The sequence below is a fragment of the Leptonychotes weddellii genome, chromosome 2 (genome assembly GCF_054177405.1).
Source record: "Leptonychotes weddellii isolate Sample4059 chromosome 2, ASM5417740v2, whole genome shotgun sequence".
NCBI classification, from domain to species: domain Eukaryota; kingdom Metazoa; phylum Chordata; class Mammalia; order Carnivora; family Phocidae; genus Leptonychotes; species Leptonychotes weddellii.
In genome coordinates, this window is record NC_138370.1 from 33,544,298 (window position 1) to 33,562,524 (window position 18,227).

Consider the following 18,227-nt stretch of genomic DNA (forward strand, 5'->3'; position numbering starts at 1 on the left):
CTTTTGATGGCTACATAATATTCCATTGTATATATATACCACATCTTCTTTATCCATTCATCTGTCGATGGACATTTTGGCTCTTTCCACAGTTTGGCTATTGTGGACATTGCTGCTATAAACATTGGGGAGCGCGTACCCCTTCAGATCCCTACAGTTGTATCTTTGTTCTTTTTAAGAAGTACCATTTAAGCTTTGTTTTTCATATATCTAAATTTTTCCTCCCCAATTAGATTGCATATTCATTGAAGAGAAGATCTTTAAAAATTTCTCCTGTACTACCACAGCAAGGAGCATTCTGAATATATTATAGTTGCTCAACAAATGGGAACTGAATGTTATCCTGTACCCTCTATGATGGTGATGTACAAAATGTGCAGGATCCAATCCTTGCTCTCAAAGGGCTTACCATCTGTTAGAAAGATGTGAAGCACATAAAAATATATGTTCTGAGACATGGTATGAGGCAGGAGAAAGATGAAATCAAAGTGCTTGAAGACTAAGCATGATAGAATATATAGCAGTAAAGCAGAGCTTCATGAAGAATCTGACATTTGAGGTCAGTCTCAAAGAAGGAGTAGGATTTGGAAAGGGGTATATTAAAAGTAGAGAATGAAAAAGAAAAGACGACCCTTTTAGATAAAATTACAGAATGAGCAAAGGTGTGGCCCTAGGAAACTACTGAGTCCAGCTGATAGCTTGTTTGCTGCTTTGTGGCAGTAGAGAGAAGGCGGGGGACGTGCGCCCCCCCCAGTCCACGCTGAGGTGCTTCAAAGTCTAGGCATGTGAGCTGACCCCCAACTCTCTATGCCACCTCTGCCAAGGGGTTAACTGGCCTCGACACGTGCAGCCTTGGAGATGGGGGGCTCACCGCCTCTTGAGGTTCCAGCTGTCATTGGGGCATTCTTACCGTGGGGCCCTGGTGGGAAGACTGGCAAGTGGGGAGAAGTCCACATGAGAGGCACCGAGAAGGTCAGCCTGAAGAGTTTCCAGGCAGTTACTTTTTTTAGTCATGATTGAAGCTGTGAGTTTAGGAAAACTCTAATGGCAGCTGTGTGGCAGGATGTGGAGTGGGGGCAGCCCTTTTGTGGTGATGAGAACCTAAAGTAGCGAGCTGTTTAAGGGAATAGAAAAGAGAGGACATACCCAAAAGGCCTTTGTAGCACAGACAGTGTTTTTGAAAATACCAAACTAACCTGTTCTTATTCCCAGTAACCCCTAATTGTTCCTTGTTGTCCTGCAGCTTTCCATCAGTTGCAACTGGGATCTTTATTATTTCTAGAGAAGGCTGGGCTTCTGGGATCAAACAGAGTTTGTTTTAAGATCCAGAGTGAGACAGTCTGAAAGCAAGCATTTTTGATTTCCAGAGGCAAGGCTTGGTTGAGAGAGGGAAGGAGGGAAATAGCACAGTAACAGAAAAGGATCTGTGCTTCCCTACGAGCCAGCGCTGACCACCTAAGCATAGAATTTGCAGTCGACCATGGTGTCGATGCAGGATGTGGCATGAGGACTGTTTTCTTGAGAATAGAAAAGAAGAACTCAGACAGCAGGCAGGAAGTAGAGGAGTTCAGAGGGGATAGGCTCTTCCTCTCCCTTCCCAGAGCCTGTGCATCCAGGGGGAAGCTCAGGTGAGAGAAACCCTGGGGCACTGTCTGCTGGAAAGGGATTGAGCTCTGTACTAGACAGTGCCTGATGCAGAAACACTCGAATCTGACCAAGAAGAATCACTGGATTGCAGTGAGCACACCTGAACAGGGTAGGATGGGCAGCTTGCTCCATGCAGACTTGGGGCATGAAAGCAAAGTTAAATTCAGTTGTAGAAAATAAAGTTGTCTTCTTCCAAAGAAGTCATAGTTGACAAAAAATCTCACCTTGGCTACACTCTGAAGAGGTGAGATGTTCCGACTGCTGGGAGGTGAGTAAGGTTTTACCACCATTTCACACTTGAGAAACTTAGAGAAGGTCTGTGGTTTGCCAGGGTTATTTAGTTGGTGCGCTGTGCTAGGAGGGGAATGTGGAGATGCCACTGAATCATAACTTTTGACTGACAACTACAGGGACGTCAGAATTTATCTAGTCCAACCCTAGAATTTTCCCAGATCAGAGATCTTAAATAAATGGAGTGATCCACTCAGAGCTGTGTATCTGTGTCGGGAGGAGCAATGCTTTCTGGAGTTTCTTCACTAGTCCGGTGTATGTCTGATCAGCCTGGAGAAATTATTATCTATTCCATTTGACATCCATTTCCTTTCTTAATTATGTGCCGATAGGAGTGAACATTCTGACAGGCTGATTAAGTAATTATTTTACATTCATCTAGAAAGCTTGTGCTTTGGGGATTTAAGTTTTTTCATCACTAAAATAAGGATGATAGATATCTGATTTCTTAGTAGCATGTCAGGAGGATTTAGAAAATAATTTTGTCTGTCCCGAGTTTCCGGCTCTGTGGAATCAATCTCAGGTTTTTCATTTCATTTAGTAGGAAGTGGCAACTCTACCAGGTCACCGAACCCAGAGCAGAGCTCAAGTTCAGGCGTGAACGGGTTGCGTGAATGGGTTGCGTGCAGCACGTTGCTATGGGGAGGGGCAGAGAAGAGCGCGGCAGCCTCGGTGCAGGCGCACCGGACGCAGTAGCTTCGCAGGGGCCTGATTGCAGTGCAGTGTTTGTGTTGAACAGAACTGCTCCTCGCGCTCCTTTTGTGTGACTCTTATTTTCCCCCATCCCCTTCTCAGACTATCTTTGAAGTGAGATGTAAAGTCCTGCAAACTTCGTGGATAATTGCCTTTTTCTGCTTCGCTAGTGGTTCCACAATTTTTTGGAAGGAATTTCCTGAATTATAGTAAATTTGATACATTGCCATTATGATTTATAAGTGTAGAGACTGAACAAATCCATGCAAAGTCTATTAGTTATCTATGTTAATGAAGGAAAGAGTTGCAGGTAGTATGGAATTTTACATATATATTTGGGGGTTCAGTGCATCAGCACCATTTCCGCTTACCATCTTTTCATTCACTCCTGTTCTTCATACTTACAGTCTGTAATGGGGAAGGGGGCTTGTGGTGATGGTCAATTAAGTGTTAATCAGAGCTCAAATCCTAAAGTCAAACAAAGCAGAGGGAAACAGGGTCCTCTTCAGGATTCAGCTCCCACCCACTTGCTGCCTGTCTTGAGCTGAGACCCAGAGGCCTCACTGCTCACGCGGATATCGTGGGCTTCTCCCTGTCACACACCTTTCCAGCTATCGCTTGCCTTCTTACTCTTCTTCCGAACTTCTTGAAAAAGTTTCTGTATTCATTGTCCCTATTTCCTTCCTACTCTTTAATCCACTCTCCTGTGTCATTCGTACCCATCAGTGCACTAGACGAGTTTTCCACTGAGTTACCGGTGATCTGCATGTGGGTTCAGCTCGGGGGTGTTTTTCAGTTCTCAGTTTACCTGATTTCTCAGCAGCATCTGACATTGTTGATTTTGTATTCTTCTTAAAAGAATATTGTTAACATTTTCAAACTGAAAGATTTTATTAAGAGTATAATAACCCCAGGGGCGCCTGGGTGGCTCAGTTGGTTAAGCGACTGCCTTCGGCTCAGGTCATGATCCTGGAGTCCTGGGATTGAGTCCCGCATCGGGCTCCCTGCTCAGCGGGGGGTCTGCTTCTCCCTCTGACCCACTTCCCTCTTGTGCTCTCTGTCTCTCATTCTCTCTCTCAAATAAATAAATAAAATCTTTAAAAAAAAAAAAGTATAATAACCCCATATACTCTCCACCGAGTTTAAGAAATAACATTTTAGCAACATTAACACTTATTTCCTTATAGAGCTTCCAAAGGCTCTATACTGCTCCCTACTCCTACAAGGTAACTACTCTTGTGACCTTGGTGTTTGTGGGGTCTTAGGGTATCAATATATTTATCTTCCTCATCTGAGTTCTGTCAATATCCTCCAGCCAAGGACCATCAGGAACGCAGTATTTGGACATGCTGGGTTTATTACTTGTTGCAGCAAGTGAGAACACACGCCATGGAGAATTGTGGGGTCTCAGTAAAAAGGTGGTAGAGAGAACCTATTCTGTGGATTTGGGTTTTAGTTGGATGATTTGCAAGAGAGTCTGAAGAAGAGGAGATATACTCCAGAATAGATGCTGTCAGAGAGCAGGAGTAATTCTCTGATTAGGTATCTCAATAAATCTTATCTATTGGGAGACTAGAATAAAGATAACATAACTGGTAAAGAAGTAGCCGTCGATTGTTTTGGCTGAGAAAGGGATGTTAGATATTTTGTGGGTGACACATTGACTTTGTTTTTGTGATTGAACAAAATGATGAAGTGGACTTACTTTGTTTCTTTCATCATGGTCTCAGAGTAACCTTGTCTGAGGCTGGTATTCTTTGAGATGGTTTATGTGTAGTAGGAGAATACATGGCCTTGCTAGGCATGTTGGGCAGCTTCTGATCATTGGGATTGCTTTCTTTTTTTTTTCTTTCTCAGTTCTATACAAGTTGAGAAATCGAATTCAGGCAGATGGAGACCAAAGTATCAGCTTGGTTATAAGGTTAATTTGAAGAACATAGTTTGGATATGTGGCGAAAATGGGCTTCCTGATATTGGACCCAGGATAGCAGACTTCCCTCCTCAGTCATGGGTAGCTCTGGCCGTGCTTAGGCCGACCCACGCAGGGCCTCTCTCTCCCAGTTCACAACAGTATGGAGTTGGAGGCCATTCAGAGTCAGAGTTTCTACAGACTCAGAACCAGATGTGCTTCTTGCTCTGTACTTTCCCTAAGTTGTCTCATCCACTCTCAGGGTTTGATGACCATTTTTTCCCAATGACCCCAATCTGTATCTCCAGGCTAGACTTCCTCTCTGATATGTTATTCTCCATCTCTACCTGGATGTTTCAGAGCACTGCAACTTCACATGACTCAGGCCAAATTCATAATCTCCTCCCTAAATTCAATGTCCCAGGTCCCCATAGCCTGACCCTACAGCTTCACCCCACATTCCAGCCACCCTGATCCACCTGCACAGTCTATATGCACCATGTTGCCTCACGCCTCCAAGCTCTGACATTTGGTTATTTCTGCCCGGAATGTTCTTTCATTCTTTGTCTGCCTTGCTACACTCTTCTTTCAAGGCCTACCTCAAGTGTCATCTCCTACAGAAAGCCTTTTTGGAACCCTCTAGGTTGGATTGAATACTCCTGCTCTATGTCGATCTCTTCTTACCTTTTGCTCCTCTATATAGCAATTAGTTCATTGATTTATCTATTCATGTGTCTGTGTCCTTCACTATATCTTAAACTCCTTGAGGCCAGGAACTTTATCTTATTCATCTTTATATCTTGAGATACATCTATATCTATACATAGATACCTCCGTACTTTGATCTTATGCCTATGTATCTATAGATATATGGGTAGATACCTATCTATCTATATTGATAGAACTAGATGTCTAATAGCTTAAACTAGACTTGACACTTAATGAGTGTTCAGTAAATGTTTGTTAAGCTACTTGTTGTCTAAAGACTTTGTTAACATTTTGTCTAGACCTGGAATGACCAGAGCTTTGGTAATTTTAGTATTGAAAAGAGTAAGCCAAATATTTTTTAATCTGGTTGTATTGTACTTTACTCGAGATATAGTCCAGAAAAGTAGTATTTAGATTGAAGTTTGTAAAGTACACAACATTTTCTTATTAAATTACATGATATTTTCAGCAAATGGTTTACTTTTTTTTTTTTTTAAAGATTTTATTTATTTATTTGAGAGAGAGAGAATGAGAGACAGCATGAGAGGGAGGAGGGTCAGAGGGAGAAGCAGACTCCCTGCCGAGCAGGGAGCCCGATGCGGGACTCAATCCCGGGACTCCAGGATCATGACCTGAGCCGAAGGCAGCCGCTCAACCAACTGAGCCACCCAGGCGCCCGCAAATGGTTTACTTTCATTTCTGATTGACTGTGTCGTAGATTAGGACTCCTAATAGTTCAGGTAATATCATTATCAGTCAAGTAAGCATTTTTCATTTTATCTATAATTTTTATCTGTAAATCATAAATTTATCTGTAATTTTAAGTTAAGGGCCTTTGCAAAATGGCTGTCCTAACCTTCTATGAAGGGCATGCAAGTGTCTGGGATGGAAACCTTCTCAGTCCCATGTCCTTCTGCTGGGGCCCCGGGATTTCAGGGGACTGGTGCGTGGGAGGTGGGATTCGACCTCAGGCAGCTTTAGTGGGCCCTGCCAGGAATCCCTCAGCTGACAGCAGAGAGGAGACGCCTCTGTTCTCACCCATTGGCGCTGACAAGTTTCTTAGGTTGTCGACCTGTGGCTCCAGGTGTCCCTATGACTCAGCTACCCTGTCAGGGCTGGCTGCCGTGCTCCAGGCTGGCAGCTTCCTTCTGAGTCTTTTACTGTGGCTTTCTGAGCAAGGCTTTGGTGGTCTCAGCTCATCTTTTAGAGCTGGGCCACACACTGAGCAGTCTCTACCATCTGCCCCTCCTCTCTCGGAGGAGAGGGAAGGCTGAGTGGGGTTGTCCGGGCGGACTCTGCAGGGAAGGCCCCTCAGAACACACCTGGTGCCAGGTAAGAGACGAGCACTGTGTGTAGGGGACTCTGCTGAGGGGGAAGGGCAGGAGGAGCAAGGAGCTGGAGGAGAGAGGCAGGTGCCATTGATCTGAGAACAGACTTGATTGAATTGCAATTCCTATGTAAACAAGGATTTATTTTTCCGATTATCACCTCCTAATTTGGTTTTCTCAAGCAATATTCCTTTGAAATGTCTGCAGGTTCTTAGCGCCAGTCATAATGAAGATAAAAGCGGTAAGGATACCACCCATTGGGAGTATTTCTGTTTGTACTCTGCAAAGCAGTTTCACATTTGTTTAAAGAAAATTGACATTATTTTTCATCACCTTTGCAATGAGGATTGCGTGCCCTGGAAGAAGACTTCTGCCCTGGCAAATAAATTGGACAAAGAACACAAAAGTTCCATGCTGAGGGGCATGCTTGCTTTTCTGAATTGGGTCTGATGATGTGGTCAGTCTGTGTTCTACACTATTGGTGGATTTCTGTGGTCACTTCTCGTCACTTCTCAGAGCTGGCGTGCTGCTTTACATGTGTCTGCAGTGGAGACTATGTCCTTGTTTTCTCTTCTGCTTTTGTCTGATTCCTTTTTTTTTTTAAAGATTTTATTTATTTATTTGATGAGACAGCGAGAGCGCACAAGCAGGGGGAGCAGCAGAGGGAAAGGGAGAAGCAGACTCCCCACTGAGCAGGGAGCCCGATGCCAGGGCTCGATCCCAGGACCCTGGGCTCATGACCTGAGCCGAAGGCAGGTGCTTAACCTACTGAGCCACCCAGACGCCCCTTTTTGTCTGATTCTTAAACTGAGGCTGTAGAACATATGACAAAGGTACCCTTCATTGTGTTGTATCACGGAGCCAGCAGATGGAAATAAACATGCCAGGCATCAGCAAGCAACAGTGCTAGTCCATGGTAGCTGAGGAAAGTCCTTAAAAATCTTACCTCATGATAGGCTTTTAATAGAGATAAAGCAATGTTCATTAAAAGCTGAACCCTCCTTAGACTCACTATTCCACAGAATAATTGCACTTATATCAATCTCGAGACCCATTAGCTTGGTGCCAAGAAAAAAATTCCAACTCTGCTTTCTAGATAGAAGGAGCTATATAAAACAAACAAACAAACAAACAAACAAACAAACAAGGACGAATACCCAATGCCCATTGCATTTCTTTTCACCTTGCCCCAGGGCATATGAAAAAGGGTTAAACACTAAGAAACACAATCAGACCAAAACTCTCCCCAGTGTCCCCATTTCTACCCAATAAAGAATACCTTGAAAAGTTCATCTGAAAGTTCTCTGGTCCTTCCAACCAAAGCAGTCTTTCTCTGCTCTGAACTACAGCAGCATTTTGTTTCTATTACTAATGATTGATCGTAGTCCCCTAGTATCTCAGTTATTTTTATACCTGTCCCTCCCAGGGGACCATTACCCTTGTAAGGACAATTGACTCTCCTCTTTATCCCCTACCATAGTTGACATGGTCCCTTTCACACAGTAAACATTCTATACATACTTGATGAATGAGTGGATAAAATTCATATTAATTGGCACATCAATGCAGAATTTCAGAAAAATTATTTTCTGTGTTCATGATATAATGGAGTGTTTGCTTCTTACGAGAGTCCCATATCCCTTTCCGGTAAAGCAGGGTGGGTGTGGACTGAGCGTGTGGTGTTTTCAGAGCTGCACTCATCTCCCCTAGGCGTCTGGTGCATTGCGGGTCACTGTAGCCTGGGATGAAACTGTGTATGTTTTGCTCTTTTGACATTATGTAGCGCAGTTGTAGAAATTGTAGCAATTGTTGGAGATTCACGTAAGTCATCAAAAGGATAATATTCCAATTTATCTTTCAGGAAAGAGGCATTTTATGCCTGTTGCCCGTCTTGGGCAGCTTTGAACTGAGGGCTGTTATATATCAGGATAATGATGTACAGTCAAAAGAGGGAATCCGGGGACTCTTCTCACCAGAGGCATTGTGAAGCCTTATTTTGGGAAGCAGCTTTCATTGTTGTTTGAAGTTTTCTTTTGAACCCCAGGAATATCTCCAGTACCAGCAGGTGAAATCAGAACACTAGTGTATTGTCTTATATCATTTGGAGCTACCGGAAAACTGCATTTCAAAAGTATCCTAGGAGGTTCTGAGATTTCTCCCAAACAGTCCCTTTAATAGTGACTCAGCAGGTCTGACAGCCGAATTGTGCCCAGGGTCCATGCAGTCAGTTCTCTGGTCAGTAAAGTTTGCTTGCAGCTTGCTCTCTCATGTCCATAGCTCTGAACTATATCATCCTGAGGCCCAAACAACGTTGAAGAAGCTCAAGAAAACCGCCCCTGTGCCCTTCCACTCTGCCCGGAGACTGCGCTAAGCCTTTCAATGCAATTGCCTTTTAAAACTCCCTCTGTACCACTTGGTGTAAATGGCAGTTTGGGGAGAACTTTTCAGATTCATTACAAATTCCTTTTTCTTTTCCTTTTCTTTCTTTCTTTAATTTTTTTTTTTTTTTTTAACTGGGCTTTACAGGGACGATAGGGATGTGAGAGAGTTACTTTGCTTTGAACTTTTGGGAGTGTCGTTCAGAGGCAAGAGAGTGGAGCCCATAAATGTGTATAAACATCAGCTATTCCTCCTTGGTTGACTTTTCTGAGCAGTGAAATGGCGTCAGTGTCAGGTTTATATGTGGGGGTTTGGGCCTCACTTTGGCTCGCACTGATTACATGTGAGCTTTGTGCCCGGTGCTTCACGTGCATTATCTCATTTACTCTCAGAAGGACCTGAGGCCCTCTCTGTGCTCCTGTGCTTGGGAAACTAAGGCTGAGAGAAGCCAAGCAACTGTAGGACCGAATAGTTTGCACCCTAGAACCTGTCCTCTCAGCCACTGAGCTGTACTGATAGGATAGAAGGGGACACGAGGTAGTGCTTCGAGAGTCAAAACAAATATAAATGTGAAGTCTTATCGAGGTGCAGGAATTGGCAGAGCAGGCACTTGCCCGTGCAGATAATTCAAAGAATGTAGGCGGGGGCCTCCTAACAGAGGCCTCCCCCTCTACCTGACATTCCACGGGCTGTGCCACGTCCACATGTCCAAAACCAAGCTTGTCTTTCTGCTAAATCTCTTGTGTGTTGGCTTTTTCAGTGGTAGCCCCATCCTGTGAGTCACACAAGCTAAATCCTAGGCCTCGTTCTTGGCGGACACTTTCTTTCTCCCTCTTGTCTGATTGGCATCCACATCTTGGAGGTGGTACCCAAGAAAACCTTCTTGAATCCACCCTCCCCCCATATTTCGTGCTGCTGCTTCCACGTGCCTTCGTTGGAATACTGAGGTGGTGGGTGGCTTCTTACCTGGCCCTCTAACAGCGGTCTTTCCGCCTGCAGCCTGGCTCAGCCCTGCCCATTTGCTAGGATTCAGTTCTGATCATGTGCCTCTCTTATCTAAAAACTTAAATGGCTGGCTAATCATCACCTGTAGAATAAAGTTTAAATCCCCTGTCATGATATAAGGGCTGGTTGTAGTCTGTGCAGGCTGCATTATAAAGTACCATCGACTAGTGGTGTAACAAACAAACACTGATTTCTCACAGTTCTGGAAGCCAGAAGTGCGAGATTAGGGTGTCAAGCGTGGTCGGGTTCTGGTGAGAGCTCTCTTCTACACCGGGCTCTTTGCTATAAAACCTTTCCGAGCTCCTCTCCTTCCTCCTTACCGTCCAGCACTGTGCATTGTGCATTTCCACATCAGTCTTCTTTCTGCTCTTCCCCATTACCATGAACACTCCTCCGCTGAGCATGTAGCAAGCTATAGAGAAGCCGTGTAGCATAGTGATCAAGAGCACAGACGACGGAGACATACTGCCTGGATGAGAAGCCCAGTTCTGTCGTTTCATTGCCAAATGACTCAGGCAAATGACTAACCTCTGCCTAGATGTCCTTATCTGCAAAATGGGTATGATATTAATAGAACCTGCATCATAGGAGACATCAGAGAAGCTGGAGGAAGATGCAAATAGAGTGGGATCATAGATAGAAAGGCAAAAGTTTACAGAAAGAGCCTGGACTATGTTAAGAGTGACACAGAGAACATGTTTGTGGAATGTTACATAGTATTAAACTGTAAGACAAACTTAGATTAAGTAAGTACTCTGTGCTATTTAGCTTATGTAGAAATGGGACAGTGTCTCTGGTGGATAAATTTCTTGATAGGAGCAATGTCTTGAAATATTTTTAGCCAGTACCTTAATAATCAGTTAACCCTCTAGCAGGGACAGTTGACTATAAGATAGGCTTGGTAGGGGTATTGGGAGTGGGCACTGAAGAAGGGGTAGGGAAACCTGCAAGAGGTGCTCATAGGCGCAGTGGGCCGGAACAGAATCTACTTGTCGTCAGTGCAAGGTTTTATTTTTATGAAAAATAATAATACATCTTACATTTATGTAATATTGGACATCTTCCTGTTAATTTTTTCTCTATTACTGGTTCTATTTCCAGATTGAGATAGATGGCACAAAGAGAGAAGGCTTTGCTGATCTAGCTTCGTGGGGTTTCTAAAATAATTCTGCACAATCCGTGCTTTCTCTAGTCCTGTTACATAATAACCACTTGCTAAAAGAAAGCCGCTCATTTGTGTGCTGCTGTCTTCCTCGTAGGTGGGGAGGAAAGAGGAGGCCGGAAAGGTGGTAGGCTGTTTATTTCATCTTGACTGAAAGTAGCAGTTATCTTCTTAACCCTTCTTACCCCAAACACGCCAGCAGAACACGTCAAGTAACTCATGAGAGTGGCTGTCAGCACTGGTTTGATGCAGGATGTTTCCAGTGGTGGTTCCTTCAGGCGTCTGATGGGGGCGGAGAGCGGCAGTGCTCATGCCCTTCTTTCACGAGACTGGAGGCCGCCCAGACTCACGCACAGCATCGTGCCGACTGATGCCCAGGCCCAGGGAGGAGGGGGAAGAATGACAGCCCTGGGAGAAGGCAGCACACTCTAGTCATGAGAAGACTACATATGCCAGAGAGAACAGGCTCCTTGGTCATTGTTCTTTGCACACTCAAGCAGGGAATCCCACCTTAGAGGAGCCCAAGATGGAGAAGGGGGACGGAGTTCCCCCAACTCTGACCTTCAGGTCAGAGTGCCATTTTGCACTTTGAGAGACTGGTATCTATGGACCACTCCTCTTTGGAGGCCTGTTTTGTCCTGTTTCTAGGGCTTTCCCCGCCGTGTGTATTCTCAGCTTCTGGCTCTTTCTCTGTGGCCCTGTTTGTGGGCATTGCCTCCCCTTGCTGTTTTTCTCTAATTCCACACGTTGCGTAGCTCTGTCTATGCCTGGCAGCATCAGGCTGATGGAAGTAGGTGACTGTGGTGGTGTGGAGGCCCACTAGCTGCGTGGGAAGGTCACTGGCCTCCCCAAATCCCAGCTTCTGCATCTCAGAGAACAGGGATCAACGACTCACATGTGGTTTAGGTAAGACAGCCCGTAATGCATGAGGCCTAGTGATTCTCCGGTGGTCCTCAGTGGCGCCCCCTCCCCCTCCCAGGGCTGCCTGAACAGACGACCCAGGTGAGCACTTTTATCGTATCTGGGAGCTCTGTGTCTATAAATGTTTTAAAGCCATTGGGCGGTGCATGGTAGAGGCATTTGGTAAACATTTTTTTAAAGATTTTATTTATTTATTTATCTGTGAATGAGGGGAGGGGCCAAGGGGGAGGGGGAGAAAGAATCTTAAGCAGACTCCACCCTCAGCGTGGAACTCCACACGGGGCTTGATCCCACGATTCTGAGATCGTGACCTGAACCGATACCAAGGTCGGGCACTTAACCGACTGCGCTACGTAGGTGCCCCAGTAAACCTTTTTTCTCATCCTCCTCTTCCTTCTCCTGTCTGCTAATAAGGGGCATGGATCATGTTATCAGAAAGGAGAGAAGTCCACTTTCCTCTCTGTGCTGCCCTCACTCCAACTAACGTGCGGTTCATCTCATCCCGGAGCCTCCTCAGCCTCCGTGGCATCGTGTGACGTGATTCACACCTCTGACCTCACCTTGGAGCTGATAGCTACCACTCAGCAACTCTGGCATCTGCTCAGGGCTCTGTGCTTATGACTGAGCTAGAAGGTACTTGGCTGTGAGCGTTGCTCACACTTAATTAGTCCCCTCCTTGTTAATTAACAGCGTGCATTTCCCTGGAAGCTGTGCTGTGTGACCTTGGGAATGTGGTCTCCTGGGGGGGAGGGGTGCCTTTGCCTGAATCTGCATGGATGCCGGGGCTGACTTTGGCCTACACATGAGGGTATTCGTTGACACACGGTGAATGGCCATTGCCTGGGCATCTCCTTTTGCCATGCTTTGGAGGAAAGAGGTGAGAAATCAGTGTTTGGCAGGAAAGAGTTCCATAGTGATTCCAGCCAGCATCTTAACCATCTAAGAGATGTTCTCTTTTGCTCCTTTCAAAGAAGAACATCTCTCAGTTGATTAAAAATTCGACTTACTAGGGTGCTTTTTGGTGGAGCTGTCTTCAACCTGATATGTGGGTATAAGCTCTTGGCATCTGCTCAGAGCACTGGCTGGCGTGTTGCCGACGTCTTCTTTCCTGGCCCCAGCCGTGGGGCCAGGGCAATGCTCGCACTGGCCATGGCCGGGACCAGCATTATTTCTAGGGATAGCATGAGTTTGCGGAGCTGGTAAGCGATATGGAAATGCAAACCCCAGCTAAGTGGAGAGGTCAAAAATTTCACAGAAACAGTGCTTACTGCCACATCTGAGGGGCTGGACAAGCTCATAAATAGGAAGGTTCATTTTGAGTTCAGAAGCAAGAAAAATCAGACATGATGGTTACAGAATGAGGAACGGGTCTCAGCAAGCAGTCCAGGATTATTAAGGGTGATGAACAGGATAGCCCAGTGGGTAAGAGCAGGGTGTTAGCATCAGACGAAGCTGGGTTTGAAACCAGGCTTGGCTGCTTGCCCCTGTGCACCTTGGGCAAATGACTTCACTGCTCTAAGCCTCGGTTTCCTTGTCTTTAATGGGGGATAATAAGACTTAGCTCATAAGATTGTTTTGAGGATTAAATGAGATAATGTTTATAAAGTGCTTAGTGTGATGTCTGGCCCAAAGTAAATGCTCAGTAAGTGGTTGTGATTATGAGCAATGAGTTTTGGAAGCCTGGTTTCACAGGGTTCTCATTTGGTGGGGCTGGGCGGCTCCACCAGCTGCAGAGAGCCCCGCGGGACTGAGGGGGAGACGGAGACTAGGCAGGTCCGTCTGCAGTGTTTTGGCAGCTGACTCAGCCCTGTGTACGTGCTGGAGACACTTTCCTGCTGGGAAGAAGTTCTTTATTAGACTTATTCTCAGTCCCTTGAGTAATGCCTTCTTGTGCCAGGACCCTTTTCTCTTTTCCCTCTGTAGGCTCCATGACTGCCCCCTGTGCTGGCTGATCCCCTAGGACCCTTCTTGAAACAAGGTTGGAGGTAGCGAGGTAGGGCGAGGGTGGGGGGAGAATAGTAAATCTATGCATATTCAGGAAGCCCCCCTCTATCAGTTCTTCCCTTTGAAGTTTCACCAGCAAATTAAAAACCAAAATCAAAACAAGAGAGGATAGCAGAAACAGTTTAGACCTGTTTCCTGACTTTTTGGCTTGTGTGGTTGTGATTAATCTCTGTACCTTCACTTTCTGACTAGCAGACCCCATTTCTTCTACCACATTTCTTTTTTCCTGCTTTGAGGTAGGGAAAAGGGAATCAGAATGATTCTCTCAGGAGACCAGTGTGGAGTTGAGGGGATGGAAGGGTACCTCTCACCTAAGAAGTTTTCAACCAACAAGTAGTCAGCCCCGTTCCTTTGGGCTGCTCTCTGCTGGTCCCTGGAGGACATGCTCTCAGAGCCAGGTTATAGGGAGGACCCACAGAACAGACCAGCTGAGTCTGAGTCCTCTAGGAAGGGAGGGGAGTGCGTTCCTGGCAGCAGTCTGGACATGTGGCCTGGCGGCAGGTGTTGGACACCCTGGGACTGAGTCAGTGTGGTCCAGAGCCAGGAAAGTCACTCTGAGAAGGGGACAGCAAGGCAGGCGCCCCGGGCTGTGGAATTTGCTGTTGACTGGGGGCCATGGAAACGAAGGTCAGTAACCCCCTGAAGCAAAGGTCCCTGGGGGTGCCCAGGAAGGTTCATCAGGGTGAGAAAACAAACAAACAAAAAATGTTCTCCTGCATTATTTTAAGAGTGCTGTTTTGTGAATACATAATACAACAATGCTGTAAAACGTGTATGTAACTTATAAGTGAGTAAATTTACATACTTCTCTATCATCTGTATGTCAAAAGTTACTTATCACCTGGAATGTGCTATCATGTTTGATAAGTTTGGAGACGGCTGACCGTGAGGCCCAAGGTCGGGGGAGGAAAGCAGCGAAACTGCTGACATGATGAGGCCACAGCCTGCGTAGCCCCCTCTCTGTGTGAGGGCAGAGCCTCGGGCCCAGGCCAGGTGGCTGCTATCAGGGCTGGACGAGGTCAGGGAGGAAAGCTTCAGACTGCTCCTGGCCCGTTCGACTCCACTCTGGGTGTTTGACTGTCGACTTCGCTTGGAAGCCCATGGGATCTGGGACTCGGCTGCAGCACCTCTTCATTTTTAGGCGGTGATACTGCTCCGCTTCCCTCCTTGCTTCAGCTCTTTATTCGCTGTCAGGAATATACCCGAGGATAAAGCATTTGGCACTAGAGAAGATGCTGACTAAAGACTCATGGGGAAAAAGAAACCTGCATTGCAGAAAGCGCTGTGACACCTGGGAACCCCAGCTCTAACGCTTCCAGGTGGATGTGGTTTAGGGAGATTATGAGCTCTTATGCCCATTTTTGGGCTGTTTTCACTTCTTTGCAAGTGCCTCAACCCTAAACGAACTGTGCACAAGAGGCAGATGATTGTGGACTCAACAAAGCAGTTTCAGGAGTTGGTTGTATATACTCATTTCCTTTAAGAGAAGGCAGATGGAAAAATCTTGGGAAAATCCGTAAACAGAATGCACTGGGAGTAGGCACTGTGAGCTTCAAGGTTTTTCAGCTCTCATGATGGCTTTTTATCTGTTTTCTGTTGAATTTTGCAGAAATGTGCTCCACTTCTGCCATATGTGATCGGCCACTCATCTCAAACCCCCAGGACAGTGTGGGAGGCAAACACACAGCGGGATGAAAGCCCACAGGAGACAATGTTGAGGGTCAGATTGGGAGCTCCTTGCATGGGAGAGTCAGGCCAAGGAGGACAGAATTCTAAAGGAAGCCACGTGTTTGAGTAAAGTTTACAGTGTTACATACATTTACATTACATATACATTTTTGAGAGCATTTGGAAGCTCTTTGAATAAGAATCCTCGCATGATGCCTTTTCCACACACGTCCAGGATGCTAAATTTTCCAAGAGATAGAACCTCCATTTATGTTCTGTTAGTACAGCTAATCCTTTGACTGAAGGTTAGCTTGTGGCCTTGGCATCAAAGAGCTGACTGTATGGGCCAGAGTGGAATAGACTCGCATGGTCGTGTTGGGGCTTTGGGCTACCACTTCCTGGCCCAGGAGACATTGTTTGTTTTCTTCCCCCCATCAACCCTCTTGGCTGTGCCTGCACACAGGGTGGAGATGTCTTGTAGAATTTATTGCCGCCCCTTGAATGGTTTCCTTTATCGCTCACAAGGCCTGTCATTGTAGTGTGTAGAACTGCCTGACCTGGTCTCACCGTGAAGCCACTGTCCTTTCTGCCTGCTGCCGACCCTGACGGTGTGGCATCCATGGGTGTCCTGGAATCCTTGGTGATTTATGAGCATCTTGTGGCCATTAATAGACACATCTTGGCAGGCTCTCTGTCACAGCACACAGCTCTCGTGACCCAAATGTTCCCTGGGATCTGTAGAGTGAAGTGCCTACACCCATCCTTCTACTTCTTAGAATAGGTACTTCTGTCCTAATCATAGAATTTCTAACTTCCACGGTCCCCATTTGGGGTAAAATGTTGGACTCTGAACCAGACTTAGGCTTGGCTTGGTTTTACCCTCTAAGAGCGTCCACTCAAAGATGAAATGATGCCCATAGCCACTTGTCTATCTTATCTTAACAACTGTTGTTGATTTCTACCATTTATTTTAAGCTTTTGTCATTTTAAAATGTATTTATTTATACGTCTCAACACCCCTGTCTTCCACATACATTTGGTAAGCGTTAACACTTTATATCTGTTTTAATGGTGTTTGCCTGTAGGAGGCTTATATTATAGTCATTTGAGTGTGCTGATAAACATGCTGACACTGGAACTTGTGCTTGGTTCATCTTCTCCTGTAATTTCTTACAGGAGTACATTCAACATAGTGGGTGCTTAATAACTATTTGTTTTAAGTGTGATAACAGTATCCTAGATGGAGTAGACTGTGATTCTGACCCACTGTTAGGTCACTGCTCGGTCATTTGGAGATCTGGGTGATGTTCTGGATGCCTCCCGGTCCCAGCAGGATGTCAGAGCTGTCAGACAACTTGCACCTAGAGTCTGAGAAACCCATCCATTGCTGGACCCCTTGGCAGAGGCCCACTGTGTCTTTCAGATTCTCTACCTTACGTGTTCAGAAAGTGCTGTAGATTCCTTAAACAACCCCCTATCTAGAGACCCTAGGGAAAACGTTCTTAGGGTTATCCTGGCCCATGGATGATGGAACACCAGTCTGCACTGAGAATGCTTTTCCATTCTGAGAGTTTGGAGGATAACCTTGCTTTACGTGGGCTCAGACCTGGGTGAATGCTAGAAAGCATTGCTCTTCAACATTGTCTTGCCTTTATAGTAGACTATGAAGAAGCCTTTACCCTGTGGCTTTTGTTGCCCAGAGATTGCAAGAATGGCAGCAGAACCATTGTGCTTGGATAGTTCCTCCATTCTAATCAATAAACCCAGTGTTTGGGACAAGATGTGTCACAGAGCCATCCTTGGGAGTTGGCCAAGGACAGGAAAGTATTGAGGAAAGCAATTAGTAAGGATGGACATTTAGAAATGTAAGTGGCAAGAGGGGCGCCTGATTGGCTCAGTTGGTAGGGCATGTGACTCTTGATGTTGGGGTGTGAGTTCGAGCCCCATGTTGGGTGTAGAGATTACTTAAGAGAATAAAAATCTTAAAAAAATTTTTAAAAATTAAAATTGTAAGTGGCAAGAAATCTGATGAATACAAGGATTTTCTATAATTAAAAAAATAGGAATATGCATCTCTCTTCTCCCAAAGGTTCTAAAATTGGTTATTGACAGGACTCCAGCTTGCTCTCCACTCCTTCCCTGTTCCCAACCACCCCCAAAGACTGAACTAGTCTAAAATCTGGGTGCCTTTTCTAAGTTTTTAAAATAGTAGCACTATGCTGCTGTGATCACATAAAGCTGTATTTTCACTGTCACCTCTAGCTTGTAGTAGTCTTTGGTAATTACATGGTGCTTTCCATCTGTAAGTCTGTAAACACATGGTAAATGTTAACTCTTACTTCTCCCAGCACTTCTGTAGGTATAGGGAGAGATTGCACGGTGTCTTTTAGCCCTGCGTTTGGTCTGGTTTCCCTATAGGTTTCGCTCGATGTTTGGTCTCGTTACATCTCATTGAGGTGTTCTTTCCTGACTGGTCAAGTAACATGTGCTCTTTTTTTTTTTAATTTAATTT

The 18,227-nt window shown here is 45.4% G+C and overlaps 1 protein-coding gene across 1 annotated transcript in view; it reads left to right on the forward strand.

The window, feature by feature from the left end:
* Nucleotides 1-18,227, forward strand: part of CSGALNACT1 (chondroitin sulfate N-acetylgalactosaminyltransferase 1) — a 109,398-nt gene that overhangs the window by 4,176 nt on the left and 86,995 nt on the right. The window lies entirely within an intron of this gene.